A 13,704-nucleotide genomic window follows, 5' to 3' on the forward strand; every position below is an offset into this window, starting at 1 on the left:
ACAACCTACAAGGGAACAAAGGCAGCATGTGACGCGGGGGGGCTTTTTAATGCCTGCTGTTTTGACAGCTCAGAAGGAAAAGAACCTTTAGCAAACATCTCCAGGATGTTTAGCAAACATCTGTCACCTGCCGAGAGCCTGTGAGGTCCTGGGGAGTATGCCAGGAGTGGCCTGCTTTCAAGAGTTCAGGGCCTGGGAGGGAAGAACAGACAAACTCATTAGAGTGCTGTCATCTTGCGGGGGCACACACACGGGGGTGGTCCATGGTGTGCACGGGGTATTCCAGGAGGAGGGAAGTCCACCAACCAGCTGAATGTCTCTGGGGGACAGGAAGCCCAAATTGGGGTGGTGGTGAGGGGCACGGCCAGGTGGTTGGCTTCTCCGGGATTGTCTGTAGTTGTTGAGTCACATGCTCCTAAATGACAAGAATTATTCAGGTTGAAGGTGTACTGTCGACGATTTCTACTATATCAAGTGCATATCTCATATAAAATGTTCCACAACATTAGGTGTAATTTGACATCTCTTAAAGAAAAACCTGATTTCCCCAATGTAGCCTGGATAGCTGTTTGGATGTCAGATTAGCTTCTTATTGAATAAAGATGTCAAGTGTGGAAGCCAAGAAGGGGTAGGGATACAGGTCCTTTTCTGGGACAATACTGACCCTCGCTGCAGATTGGAAAGGCAGCTCACATTTTACAAAAGGCAGCAGTTAGAGCAGTTAGTGATGAAGGCCTTCCCTGGACTGCTGAGGGGAGACCACCTGTTGCTGGCCTGCTGTCCTGGCTGGGGTCTCCATCCATTTCTGGATTCTGAGGGAGGAGTGAATGTGCAGACAGCAGCTCAAGGAAGGAGCCAGCTGATCTGCTTTTGCTGAGGGGGGTCAGGTGATGGCAATTTCTCAGGGTTGTTGTCCGCAGGTCCTGCATTGCTCCCTTCACCCTGAAGAAATGGGTGCCAGCCGTGGCAGAAGCGGCTGGTCAGAATGCCTGACCAGAGGGGAAAGCTCTCTGACTCAGGCCGAGAAAGTGCCTGTCTATACAATGAAACTGATTTCTGGGCTCAGCCAAACCCTTCTTGCGTGTCTTTCTTTTGTCTAAAAAGAGCAACTGGTTAGTAATTAGTTGTTCGATTCAACTGTTTTTCTATCTTCTCTTACAAAAATATTTTTTAAAATGTGATAGAATCCCTCCCTCCCCCCGGGAAAACTCTTAGGATTTAATTGCACTTAAAAATTGTGCAGCCTGTCAGAGTAAATTGCAGCTAGAATAGTTTTACCCAATAAAACTAGTCCTGTGATTGTCACCACTGTCATGCTTCTCAGATAAAGTTGTGGGAAGGACAATTTAAGTGCACATGGTGAACTGCACGTCAAATCAGTATTCAGAGTAGGCTCACCACCCTGAACAACAAACACCCAAGTTAGCACTGTGATGGCTGAGGAATCAGACTGTGATTTTAAAATGATTCCCACATTTACACGCCCCCCCCCCAAGAAGAAAAGGAGCAATGTCTACCCAACGAGTTTTAAGTTAAAGCTGTGTCATGTAATCCATACATTTATTTTGAAAAGACAAAGGAGTTTCTAGCATGTTATGAAGAGTAAAGCTAGTAATAATAACCAATATTACTAGCTTCATGCAAAGTTGCATCTGCTATTTGGCTCAGTCAAATTTCTGTGTATTTTTAGGAGCAAACAGGAATGGCTATATGTCACATGTAACTATAGCCTTTTCTTTGGCCACAAGAAAAGGGACCACCGTTAGGGTATGAAAAACTCAAGTGTTTTTTTCCTCCCTAAGCGACACTCTATTCCTTCCTTCATTTTTTGATAAGTGAGTTTCTAGTGCTGAATTGGTCTATCTTCATGAAACGCAGAACTTTCTAGAATATGCAGCTTATCTCTACAACCCAACTTTGATTTCTGTGGATGAGAAGGGCCCCGTACTTTTTATTCTTCCTCCCACAATCCAACACTTGTGTGGACCAATAATGAACCTCAATCAAATGATTATTGGCTCTACAAAGGATGGAAAGTAGTGACTCTATTGTTTGAAATCATTTTTAAGTTAACTGTATTATGTCTGTTGATTACTAATTTATAATTTGTATATTTTGTTTTCATGTAGTTTTCAACAGATCAGGATGGATGGGGGAAAGCACCTTCCTTATGTGACAACATCAACTCGGTTCTTCTCTCCGGCAGTGTGGACTAGGTGCGTGAACTAATAGGCTGCAAAGCTGTCGGAACTTTTAAGGAGGAAGAGGCCCAGTGAGAATACAAAATAGCTTAGCAGTTGGGAGGTGCTCTGGAAGTGCAGGTCCAACTCCGGGCCTTCCGCTTGGTGACTCGGCATCTCTACACCTCCATGTCCTCATCTGCAAAAGCTGTCGGCCTCGGTGTCTTCATCGGATAGCCTTTATAAGGAGTATGCTGGTAACTCAGGTAAAGCGCTCCACACGGGCCTGACGCTTGGTAAGGTGCCTGATGGTGTGATCAGTTGGTAAGGAGGAACAGGATCATGTGAGAACAAAATGAGGAAAATTAGGGTGGCCGATTTTCTTATGAGTGATGCAAATATATTTTCAAGTGGCATGTGAAGAGTCTTAGCCTGTCATCTGTGAATATGATTATGTATATTCTCAATATCTGAGTCCTAAAGAGATTGAAAGATTTGTTGGCCGTGGAAGTTATTAGTTTATTAGTGTCTGTTTGTGTACGTATATAGACACATTAAACGTGTCTGGCCATTTTATACATTTTCCCAGCTGGGAAATAACAGCGGCAGGGCCGGTATCAGCCCCATAACTGCTCTGGAGCCGAGGAGGGTTCTGACAGCCAGCTTTTGCTTGGAAACAACCATAAACACTCCCGTCAGAATCTAAAGCCTGTGTGTGTGTGTGTGTGTGTGTGTGTGTGTGTGTGTGTGTGTGTTTGTGTGTGTGTGTGTGTGTGTTTGTACACGCGCGTGTGCCTCTGTAGCAGCTGCAGAAGTGCAGGGTGTGGTGGAGGACTGTCTTGGGAAATGGGGACCTCAGAGGCTGTTCCCCTCTATCAGCATGGGTGATGTGGGAGGCAGGCTTCCCTTCTCTTCCTCCTGGTGGAGAGGGGCAGCGAGGTCCAGGAGCTGGCCACTTCCCCAGGTGCACCCTGCAGGTGGTGTTCTGGTGCTAGGCTGGTCCCTTGCAGAGGGAGGCATGAGCAAGGTGGAAAGAAAGGGATGCGGACGAGAGATGGCCTCAGACAGATCTGGCTCAGCCTTGGGCAAGCCTTGGAACCTTCCAGAGCCTCACATTCCTCTGTTGTGTGGAGATTAGCTAATGTCACCTGGGTAAGCTGCAAACCAGCCCTCGGTTATAAGCAGGGTAGGGGATAGAAGCCTCTCAGTGTAATAACACCACAGATGAAAAAGAGGGAATTGCTTTTTGAAGCAGTTTACTTTTGTACATGCTGGAGGCAGAAAAAAACAATAGAATGTCTGGTATAAGTTAGTGGTAACGTGAGCCGACTGTCTTGTCCAGTCCTGACTTCCACAGATCTGTTTTGCCGAGAATGCTATTTTCACAAAGAGCTTTTCCCACCTTGTAGTTATCGTTGTGTTAGAGAGAAAGTCAGTTACACCATGAGTTGCATCCCCACGTAAAGACCCTTCCAACATTTCAGATTAAGTAGAGGCCTGAGAAATCGAAAGCAATAAAATGCAGATGATTCCCTACCCGGTTCATTCCAGATAAGTGAGCTTGATCAGATTGTAAATGTTGAGGCACGTCTTCTTCGACTCCGGACTAGGCCCAGCATTAAAATATCAACATAGCTAATATTTTAGAAGGTGAATACAATATACTATTAATTTCCTTCCAAGCTATAAAATTAGGTTTCAGTCTGTCCACTGAGACCTTTCTGGTGACATACGAGGTCTGACAATGAAGTTTGCGAACTCATCCTGGAAAAAGTGCCACATACCCCATTGCTGAATATCACTACAGTCACCTTCAAAGTCCTCCCCTTGGGAAGCTATGCACTGACGCCATCGCCTAGTCCACCCTTCAAAGCAGTTTTGGAACTCTTTTTCTGGAATGGCCATCAGAACTGTCGTTGTATTACCCTTGATGTCCTGAATGTCATCAAAATGTCTTCCTTTCAATATTTCCTTTATCTTCGGGTAAAGAAAGAAGTCACCGGGGGCCAGATCAGGTGAGTAGGGAGGGTGTTCCAATACAGTTATTTGTTTACTGGCTAAAAACTCCCTCACAGACAGTGCTGTGAGCTGGTGCATTGTCGTGATGCAAGAGCCATGAATTGTTGGCGAAGAGTTCAGGTCATCTAACTTTTTCACACAGCCTCTTCAGCACTTCCAAATAGTAAAGTTGGTGAACTGTCCAGTTGTACAAGTTCATAATGAATAATCCCTCTGATAGCAAAAAAGTTTAACAACATCGTTGCAACAGGTTCGTGAACTTAATTGTCAGACCTCGTACCTCAGGTAAGTTGGTAAAAACTATTGAGGATCCAATGCACAAACATAAACCAATTTGTATAAAACACTGTTAATTATCATCTGTGTGATTTCATCTGGGTAACACTTAAAATCTGGTTTGTGTGTGTAGACAGTCTGAATGGGAAAGACACCATTTTTGGTGGGAGTTCTGAGTAGGGATTGTGTAATACGTTACTATAAAATATATTAAACTGCCGATATCTTTGTCCCCCAAAGAGAACCTCACACTAAATGCTTCCGCGATTCTGTAAACGGCTTCGGTTACTGTGTCTTGTAGCTAACGGGGCTTTAAGAAGACCTAATGGTAATTACTTGCTGGCTGTGCCCCATCCTGTTCCGAGGGCTTGGCCTGTGGTGACCTCATCTGTTCCCACTGTCAGTCTGGCCAGAGGGGCACTCTTATCTCCATCTCGTGATGAGGACAATGGGGCGCAGGGAGGCTGCCTGGCCCACCCCGGGTCTGGCTGGGCTTCACCCAGATGTCACACTTCACAGCCTGCTTGCTCCGTGGCCGTACGACACTGCTGCTGGGTAGCAGAGGTGTCTGGGGATTCTTCCTGTGCAGTGACAGCTTATTATATTACAAACCATGTAGCAATAAATGGAATGGGTGTAAGTTAGAACAAGTGGGCAGATTTCACAATGGCAAATGTCGTGAACTTCTGCTTGAAATATGCTTCTGTAACAGGCAGCCTGTTGTAGCAGTAGAAGTTAGAAATGTTCATGCAGCTTGGACAGAATCGCTGGCTGATACTCAGAAGACATTTCCAAATTGAATTTGTCCATGAAAATTTAGAGGAGATCTAATATTATATCATAAACGCGGGCTCCACATACAATGCAAACTGTTAACTGATCGTTACTAGGGCAGAGTTGTAATAGGATTTTAATTTAAAACATCATTCTGTTTATGAGCTTGTCTCATGGGTAAGGTGCTGGGGGAGTCTTCTTTCCGGGACTCACAGGCTGGTGGCCACGAAAAGACTTATAAATGTGAAAGTGATATAATGGAGGTATAAAAAGTGAGGGTTTTCAAGTAATCATCTTGTTTCATAAGAATACTGGTAGCTGCAAAAGTAACAAGTTAAATATCAACTTGGGAGATACAATCGTCCCCCCTGGTCTGTGGGGGACATGTCTAAGACCCCCAATGGATGCCTGAAACTGAATCCTGTATATAACGAACCCTCTATATACTACTGTGTTTCCCCGAAAGTAAGACCTAGCTGTACCATCAGCTGTAATGTGTCTTTTGGAATAAAAATTAATATAAGACCAGATATAATATAATAAATATAATAAATATAATAAATATAATATAATATAATATAATATAATATAATATAATATAATATAATATAATATAATATAATACTGGGTATAATATAATATAATACTGGGTCTTGTATTAAATTTTGCTCCAAAAGATGCATTAGAGCTGGTGGTCCGGCTAGGTCTTATTTTCGGGGAAACACGGTATGTTTTTCTTATACATACACACCTATGATAAAGTTTTATTTATAAATTAGGCACAGTGAGAGATTAACAGCAATAACCAATAATAAAAGAGAACAATTGTAACAATATACTATAATAAAAGTTATGTGAAGGCGGTCTCTCTCTCTCTAAATACCTTACTGTACTGCACTCACCTTTTCATTTAAAGGAAATACTTTCCGGCTTTTCTGGCATACCTGAATTGGCAGCATTACTGCTCTTGCACGTTGGGGCCATTATTCAGTAAAACAAGGGCGACTTGAACACAAGCACTGAGATATTGTGACAGTCGAGCTGATGTATGAGATGGCTACTAAGTGACTAACGGGCGGGGAGCTGGACAGGCATGATTCACAACCCTGGGTGGAATGGAGCAGGACAGAGCGAGATTTCATCACACTACTCAGAATGGGGAACGACTTAAAACTTATGAATTCCTTATTTCTGGAATTTTCCATTTAATATTTTCAGACTGTGGTTGACCGCGGGTATCTGAAACTGTGGACCGTGAATCCTCGGATAAGGGGGGACGAGGATGCCAGTAAAGGATAGTAACGCGTGAAGACTGCATGTCCTGAAACTGGAATGGCTCCCTAGGGCTTCTTACACAATCCAGACCCAGACGGACCAACAGACTGTTTGGTGAGTAGTCGTGTACTGCGTTCTGACATTTGTGTATTTTAACACATTGGATTTATTGGTTGAGTGCAGTCACCGATGATCAAATGTCTTTGAAGGCAGTCCTCACCCCCAGTCCCTCTGCATTAGAGAACCCCAAGAAGCTGTGTGGATGGAGGGTAGAAGGTGAAGAGAATGTGGCCTTTAGACTCTGGCTGAGTCTCGTTAGGGAACTAAATGTGTTTGTGTTCATTTCGAAGCAGAAGAAATGCACTTTTACAGGAAGAGAAACCCAGCTCTAATCCTGCCCACTGGAGTCCATGGCATAACTTCCAGATGGTGATATTAAGATTCTTTTGATATTCTTCCAGCTAGGAATATGAAATACATCTGAGGAAAAAAAACTTATGCCCTGGGAAAAAAGATAAGCACATCCTAACTAACCGACAAGCCCTTGTTTGTATTTAAAGAAGTGATCACCCTCTAGTGTGAATGTTTTCACATCAGCTGAGGGTGATATTAGGGTATAGACTTCGTAGGATCACTAGTAGATCCGTGACGTCATCTGCGTCTTCACTTTGCAACTCCTGTGCTGTGAACTGATTCTGGGATGTAGGAGACGCTCAGAAATATTGATGACCAAGTGACTTAATGATTGACAGGGATGAATCTAGAACAGAAGGCATTCAATAGAGGCGTGCCTTTTAGGAAATACAAATGCTGCATTTGTATTTCAGAAGTAATTTTTGTGAATTAATTTTGAAAGGGAAGAAAGATTACCCCTTTCTCTTTTATACAGGATGAACTGTTTTAACTGACTAAAGAATTTGTTTGGCATACACTTGGCTCAGAAACCAAAGGAATAAAGCAAAGTCCCTGTAAGGATGTCAGCCCCAGACTACAGGAGTCAGTTTGAATTCTCTCAGTTTTAAGAAGGTGGCAGAATTACATAATTATTCACAACTCGTAAGAAATTAAAATACCTCTTCCAAATGTGAAGTTGTGAGATAACACACACCACAGATTCTAGACTTGCGGGGAGTGTGTGCATCTTTTACTCTCCCACACAGAAACCCACGTCAAAATGTCTGGGCTGAGAACACATGGCTGTGTGTCCCTCTTTTGCCGAGGGGCCGCTCCTTCCGGCACCAACTTGAAGGCGCCTGGGGTCACTGCGATGCTGAACATGCAAGGCTAGAGAAGCTGGAGGCCCCCCCCCGCAAGGCACCAGGACCACACAGGCACCTTGTCTGCCACTCACGGCAAATCTGCACGAGGTGGGGAACAACCGGAAGGGTCCTAAAATACAGGTGCAGGGCAATGGGCAGTGGGAGTATGGAGAGATGGTCAAATGAGCCCCCAGAGGCTGTAATTCCAGATGGAGGCCCTGCATGTTCATCTTGTTTGTGAAGAACTGAAAATCACAGCACCTCACTTAACCAGACTCACTTTGGAAACTAAGATCACCTGTTAAAAACCCCAGCGAGTTCCTCTGGTGGCTAGTTAGGCATCACTCACTCAGTCCCGTTTTAAAGACCTGCCCTTCCTGAGCAGAGCAGCCTGGTTCCTGCCCTCCTGCTTTATCACTAGCAGAGCGGGCAGGTGCGTAAACCTGGACGAGTACAATGCACGGAGCCGAGGAGTTGAGGAAAGGAAATACAGGTAGGGTGGGCGCCCCAAGCATGAGAGGGGTGAGCCCTGGAATGTGGAGTGGGTGTGACCTGAGGGCTAGAGGAAGCGGCTGAGCAGAGAGGAGAAGCACGTTTGAGGCTGGGGGGCTTGGGTGCAGGGCCGCAGAGGTGGGAGGAGCTTTGTGATGGCGGAGGAGGGGGGGCTGTATGTGCCATGCCGAGGGTTTGGGACTGGCAATGGGGAAGGAGGGAGGACCCAGGACGCCTCCCAGGCTCTTCTCTTGGAGCCACAGGTGCATGGCAGCTCACTGTGATGGGACTCGTACTGGGGAGAAGCGAGGGGACCTTTAGGATGGGGACTTGGGAGAAAGGTCGGAGTTCGGAGTTGTCGTCGTCGTCCCAGTGGGAGCTGATTCTGTGGAATTCTCTCCTTTGGGAGGTCCATCGCCGAAGCAATTTTCTGGAGGGAGAAGCCTTACTGGTTAGGCAGAGGTGGAGGGGGTAGATTCTTGAGGACAGAGGCTGTGACTGACTCCTCTCAGGGTCCCCTGGAGTGTGCAAAGCGAGTGCCCAATCAATACATTTTAATTGGAAATACTTCCCTCTGTTTCTGTAGACCTCCATCAGCAGTGTTCTCTCACCAACGTATCCTACTCAGTCTTACAAAGCACATGATCTTGACACATGAAACAGGCTGATGAACTTGACTAAGGAGGAGCAAACGATGAACCCAGATCCATCCAGTTTGTGTTTTCTCCGCTTTTCCAGGTGGCCTTCATAGAGACCCCCTACAGAAGGAGTCTTATGTTTGAGTTGCATGCTAGCTGCCTAGGACACTAACCTCAAGAAACTATCTCCACCACATTCTGTGTAATACCTACCATCTCCCAGAAATGCATGAATGGTGTGTGGCCGCTGCCCTGGGGGAGCGCGTGGTCTAGTGTCTCTGCTGAAGGTGGTGGAAATTGGACAAGAGTGAATTCTCTGAAGAAACGAGGAGTTAGGAGCAGAGGAATATTAACAGCTTTGTTTGTGTTTGGAAACCCTTTAAGACACCAGAGAACTAAGACACGTGACAACACAACCATTATCACGAGCAAAAGTGTGCTGTCTTCAGTAATCCCACCTACAGGGAGAACTAACTAGCCTCTGCCAGCGAGTCTGACAGCGAAGGGGTTAAAATAACAAATAAATGACTTTATTTAGACTTGAGCATTTCTGGCATTTTTTCTAGATTTTTCCCCCACAGTATTTGATGTGACAGCTTTTGTTTGCTCACACTTGTCTCTCTTTTAAATTTCTCATATCAGCGGTAAAAGCTATTTCTTTTTCCTGTAACATCTTGAGCTTGGTATCCACTGAAGGGAGAAATTGCTCTTGCATTACTTGAAATTATAATATTATACCTAATTTTAGGGGAGAAAAATTAGAGTAATTTAGATCTCAAGGCACTGAAGATTTTTCAGACGGGTCATTTGCAGCATTATTGCTGGTTAGTCATCCATAAAAGTATTTTTTTTTTTTTTTACTGTGGGGGCGGCTCCGCCAGTTCTGGTATTCTTTAGAAACGCCCATCAGGCAGGGGAGGGGTGGTCATCATCCATTTTGAGGCGATGGTCTGGCCTCAATGGGGCTTTGGTTGGGGAGTGGAGAGTCAGCCCGACTCAGACCATCCTGATTTTCTGTTGGGAGGAAGGGAGCAAGTGGAGGGAGGGCCAGGATGTCACCACGTTCAAGCAGATCGTCTCCATCAAAAGCATCACCCTTGGGATCCCTGTAATTTCAAGTGCGCATGCGCCGTTGCAGAGCCGGCCTCTTAAGTGGGCGGCTGGCTTCAGGTGCCGGTTATTTGTGCGTGTGCAAAGGTTACCCCGAGAAGTCTGTCTTTGCTCCACTCTGCGCGATCATTTACAGACTTGTGAACAACCTGGAATTTGTTGGCTGATCATTTTAAAAGCACTTTGGGGAAGAAATGTTCTGTTTCCTGAAGTTTGCTTCTGGGAATGAGAACTGCAGTCTTTTCCAGGTTCCTTTACCTTCCCCAGGCCTCTTCCCGAGGCTACCGTTTGCCGCAGGAACTGACTTGCGAGTGTTCGCCCTGTGGCCACTGATTTCCAAGTGAGCGTACACATAGTTTGGCTGAGGGGTTAATGGGACATCGTAACTGCTGACATGTTTCCGGGTGGGGAGAGGGTGAAATCCGTTCTACAGTTTTCAGGGTAGAGGGGCCGGCTGGAGCTATGCATTCCCAAGAGGCTGGTATTTCCTCAAGTCTTCTGTGTGGATGGTTGAAAACACCGCATTACCACTCTAAAGGACCCCGAGGAACCAAATGCCAGTGGAATTCTGTAATGTGGGCTGCAATGTAAACTGTGGTAGGGTTGAACTGAGGACTGTTCTAGAAAAACCTGTAAGTAATTAAGTTCTTCCTCCAGCAAGGTAAAAGCCGAGTCGAAGTGTATTAGTACAAAAGAAAAAAAAGTGAAATCTTTGTTGATGGTTGTACTAGTTTTTTCTTTTTTAATGTAAACAAAGATTTCTGGCAAGACAAACGTCTGGCATCTCATTACTGACTTAAGGAGAAGAAAACAAAAGATACAGCCATTGTAGTTGCATGTTTTAAATTGCCGAGGTTAGAACAAAAGTTAGATTACCCTGTTTGAACAACTCCCATACCATGTTCCGGGGGGATAGAAGATATTTCTTGGGGAGGAGGGGAGTGAGATTCCACGGCCAGCTCAGTTTCAGAAACCTTCCCTGTTATTTCCCCTCCTATGGAGAGTCACAGGCGCTTTAGTAAAGTGTTAAGAGGATGCGATTGCCTTTAACCCGGCACCTTCTCATCCGGTGAGCCCACATCTTGTGGGAAACACTGTGCACTTCACCCACAGTGGAAAGGCCACCCAGCAGTTATTCTGCCAACTACCCCCTCTGTCCTCCCTGCCCACTCCATTGCACTTTAATCTCACCTGGGGTATCGTACAGTCTGATGTGATGTATGTATCCAGCCTTCCAGACAGACTGCACACTCCTGATCTTCACCTCCATGAACAATCAGAATGAGTGACAGACCTCTGTAAGGAGACTTAGGGTTGTCACTAAGAGGGAGGCTGGTGAGTCAGTGCAATGACCATGGTTCAGCGAGGTGGGCAATGTGGGCCTTGGAATCTCTGCTCCAAATACCAGAAGCTCTACTTTGTAGTCACATGGTCTTGGGCCAGAGTTCCGGTTTCTTTATTTTTAAATATTTTAAAATATTTATTTTAAAATTTAACTAAATTTTATAAAGATTTATATTAAACATTTAAAGATATGAAAAAATTTAATAATACCCATCTCAGAAGACACCTGTAATCTCTGTAGGTACTTGTATGTATCTACCTGCAAATATTGATAAAAGCACGAAAGAAAATATAGACGTTTACATATGAGTTGTTAACGTGGATTCTCTGGGAGAGGTCAGCCTTGCAGGAGGACGTGGTGGAGGGCTGTGGGAACCATCTTGTAGGAAGGCCTCCAGTGAGCCTCACCTCCTGGGGTTCATGCCTTTGTGCAGTTCCTGCCCACAGTGAACAGTTCTGACCTGGGCAGCCAGGAGAAGGTGACAAACTGAAGATGTGTGACTTTTGAGGCCAGCCCAGAAAAGACACTGCAGCTTCTATCGTGCTTTCTCTTGGTGTTTGCTCTGTGAGATGCCACCTGCCATGTTATGAGGACACTCAAGCAACCCTACAGAAAGGTCCATGAGGTGAGGAACACAGACCTACCAGCAGCCGGCACCGCCTTGCTAGCCATGTGAAGCGCCATTTTGGAACCAGAGCTTCCAGCCCCCATCACATCTTAAGATGACGGCAGCCCCACCCAACCTCTTGACTGCAACCTTATGAGAGACCTTCCACCCAGAACCATCCAGCCAGCTAAGCCCCAAATTCCTGACCTCCAGGAGTTCTAAGACAATAAATGTTTTCTGTTGTTTTAAGCCACTAAGTTCTGAGTTACTTTGTTATGTAGCAATAGATAACTAATGAGAGTTAGAGATGTGAGAAAGCAGACAGGAAGAAAAAGGCTGCACCAAGAAACCATGGTGTGCGTGATATAATTTCATTCACATACAATATATAAATGTGCATAAAGAAACTAGAAAAATACATAGTCCCAGACTTGTCGGAATGCCTGTGTTACAGTGTCAATTGCCAAGTGACAAATATAAATTACGGAATAATGTGTGTAGAATGATTCTATTTTGGTATAAGCAAGCAATAAATCAACCCTCTTGTGTATTTATAGAAGCAAGGGGGGGGGGGTTTCTTCGGGGGTAGAAGCCGGGGCATAGAGGAGGTGATTCTGCCTGCCTTTTAGTAATCTTTTCTTGGATGTTTCACTTGTTAAAATAGGCTTCAATTATTTTTGTGATTTGAGACTATAGGTTGAAAATGAGAAGTAAGTGTTGCATTCTGTGTGGCAAAGGTGTCCCTGTGTGCTAGGGACCTGTTTGGTGGTCCACACTTGGCAGTCTGGTGAAGCCTACAGATCTTTCTCAGACTGTTTTTAAATGGATACATGAAAATACAAAAGCTTACAAAGGAACTCATTCTATTGACATACAATTACAATGTATTAAAAGCTAAACTCGTGATATAGTAATATGTGTACTTCTTTATTAATAATTTACGTAAGACCTAGTGGTAACTATGTTCCTTGGACAGCCATAATTTCGAAGTAGCAATGGGTGTAAGTGATATTTTGAGATACCTGCCACAACTTCCGTGTGATGAGAAAATGTCTGTGATTTCTATGGAGTACAAAGTCCCAGGAAATGCACTATACTGAGATTTGCTGCCTAAGCCGGTAATGGAAGGGGATGTTGTATTATACATGTCTGTTAGGGAGCACTGAAAATAAAGATGCAGCATATTTTTCCAATTCAAGTTCACAGCTCTCTTTGCAGTAAATGGCAGCTACAAATAGGTCACAGTCCAGGTTGTTTTGTTTTGGGACCGTTAGTTGGTAATATATGAAATCAAGCCTGTGTGCGGAATGGGGCTGTGAGCAGGCAGACACGGAGATGCCCAGGAGTGAGAGTGGTCCACGGGCCAGGGCATAGGATGTTGGTACAGTTTGGGTGCCAGTGGGAGGGTCAGTCAGGGTGAGCAGGATGAAAGGCCAGGGCTGCTGTGTGTCCCACACCATTCATGTGGGGAAGGGCACGTCATTGGAGCCCAGGGCACACTCCTCCATGCTGCCCTTCTGTGCTCTTATTTAGTTATTTGTTTTGTGGCTTTGAAAAGCCAGCTCATGGTTGGACCAAAGCACGTCAACCTCATTGCTTTACATCTGATAGGACCCTGAGTCTCCCACTGCCACCATGATCAGAGCTCTTGCATTGGGGAGAATCGTGCATTGGCCTGCTGGTTATCAAAGACCCGCTTTCCCCCGTTTTCCTCACGCATGTGTCTTCT

The 13,704-nt window shown here is 45.0% G+C and overlaps 2 long non-coding RNA genes across 7 annotated transcripts in view; both read left to right on the top strand.

Annotated features, from left to right (window-relative positions):
• LOC109455627 (uncharacterized) overlaps nucleotides 1–13,704 on the top strand; it is a 212,263-nt gene that overhangs the window by 39,616 nt on the left and 158,943 nt on the right. For 4 of the 6 annotated variants that reach the window (XR_012494509.1, XR_012494513.1, XR_012494512.1 and 1 more), the window contains 2 exons: nucleotides 2,130–2,216; nucleotides 6,468–6,638. This is a non-coding gene — a long non-coding RNA (uncharacterized LOC109455627). Of the gene's footprint in view, nucleotides 1–2,129; nucleotides 2,447–6,467; nucleotides 6,639–13,704 lie in introns of all 6 variants that reach the window. The other 2 variants (XR_012494510.1, XR_012494511.1) reach the window with 1 other exon arrangement.
• Nucleotides 6,661–9,452, top strand: LOC141570497 (uncharacterized). The gene is made up of 2 exons (XR_012494519.1): nucleotides 6,661–7,891; nucleotides 9,014–9,452. It is a non-coding gene; the product is annotated as an uncharacterized LOC141570497 (long non-coding RNA).

The sequence above is a fragment of the Rhinolophus sinicus genome, linkage group LG03 (assembly GCF_036562045.2).
Source record: "Rhinolophus sinicus isolate RSC01 linkage group LG03, ASM3656204v1, whole genome shotgun sequence".
Lineage (NCBI taxonomy): Eukaryota > Metazoa > Chordata > Mammalia > Chiroptera > Rhinolophidae > Rhinolophus > Rhinolophus sinicus.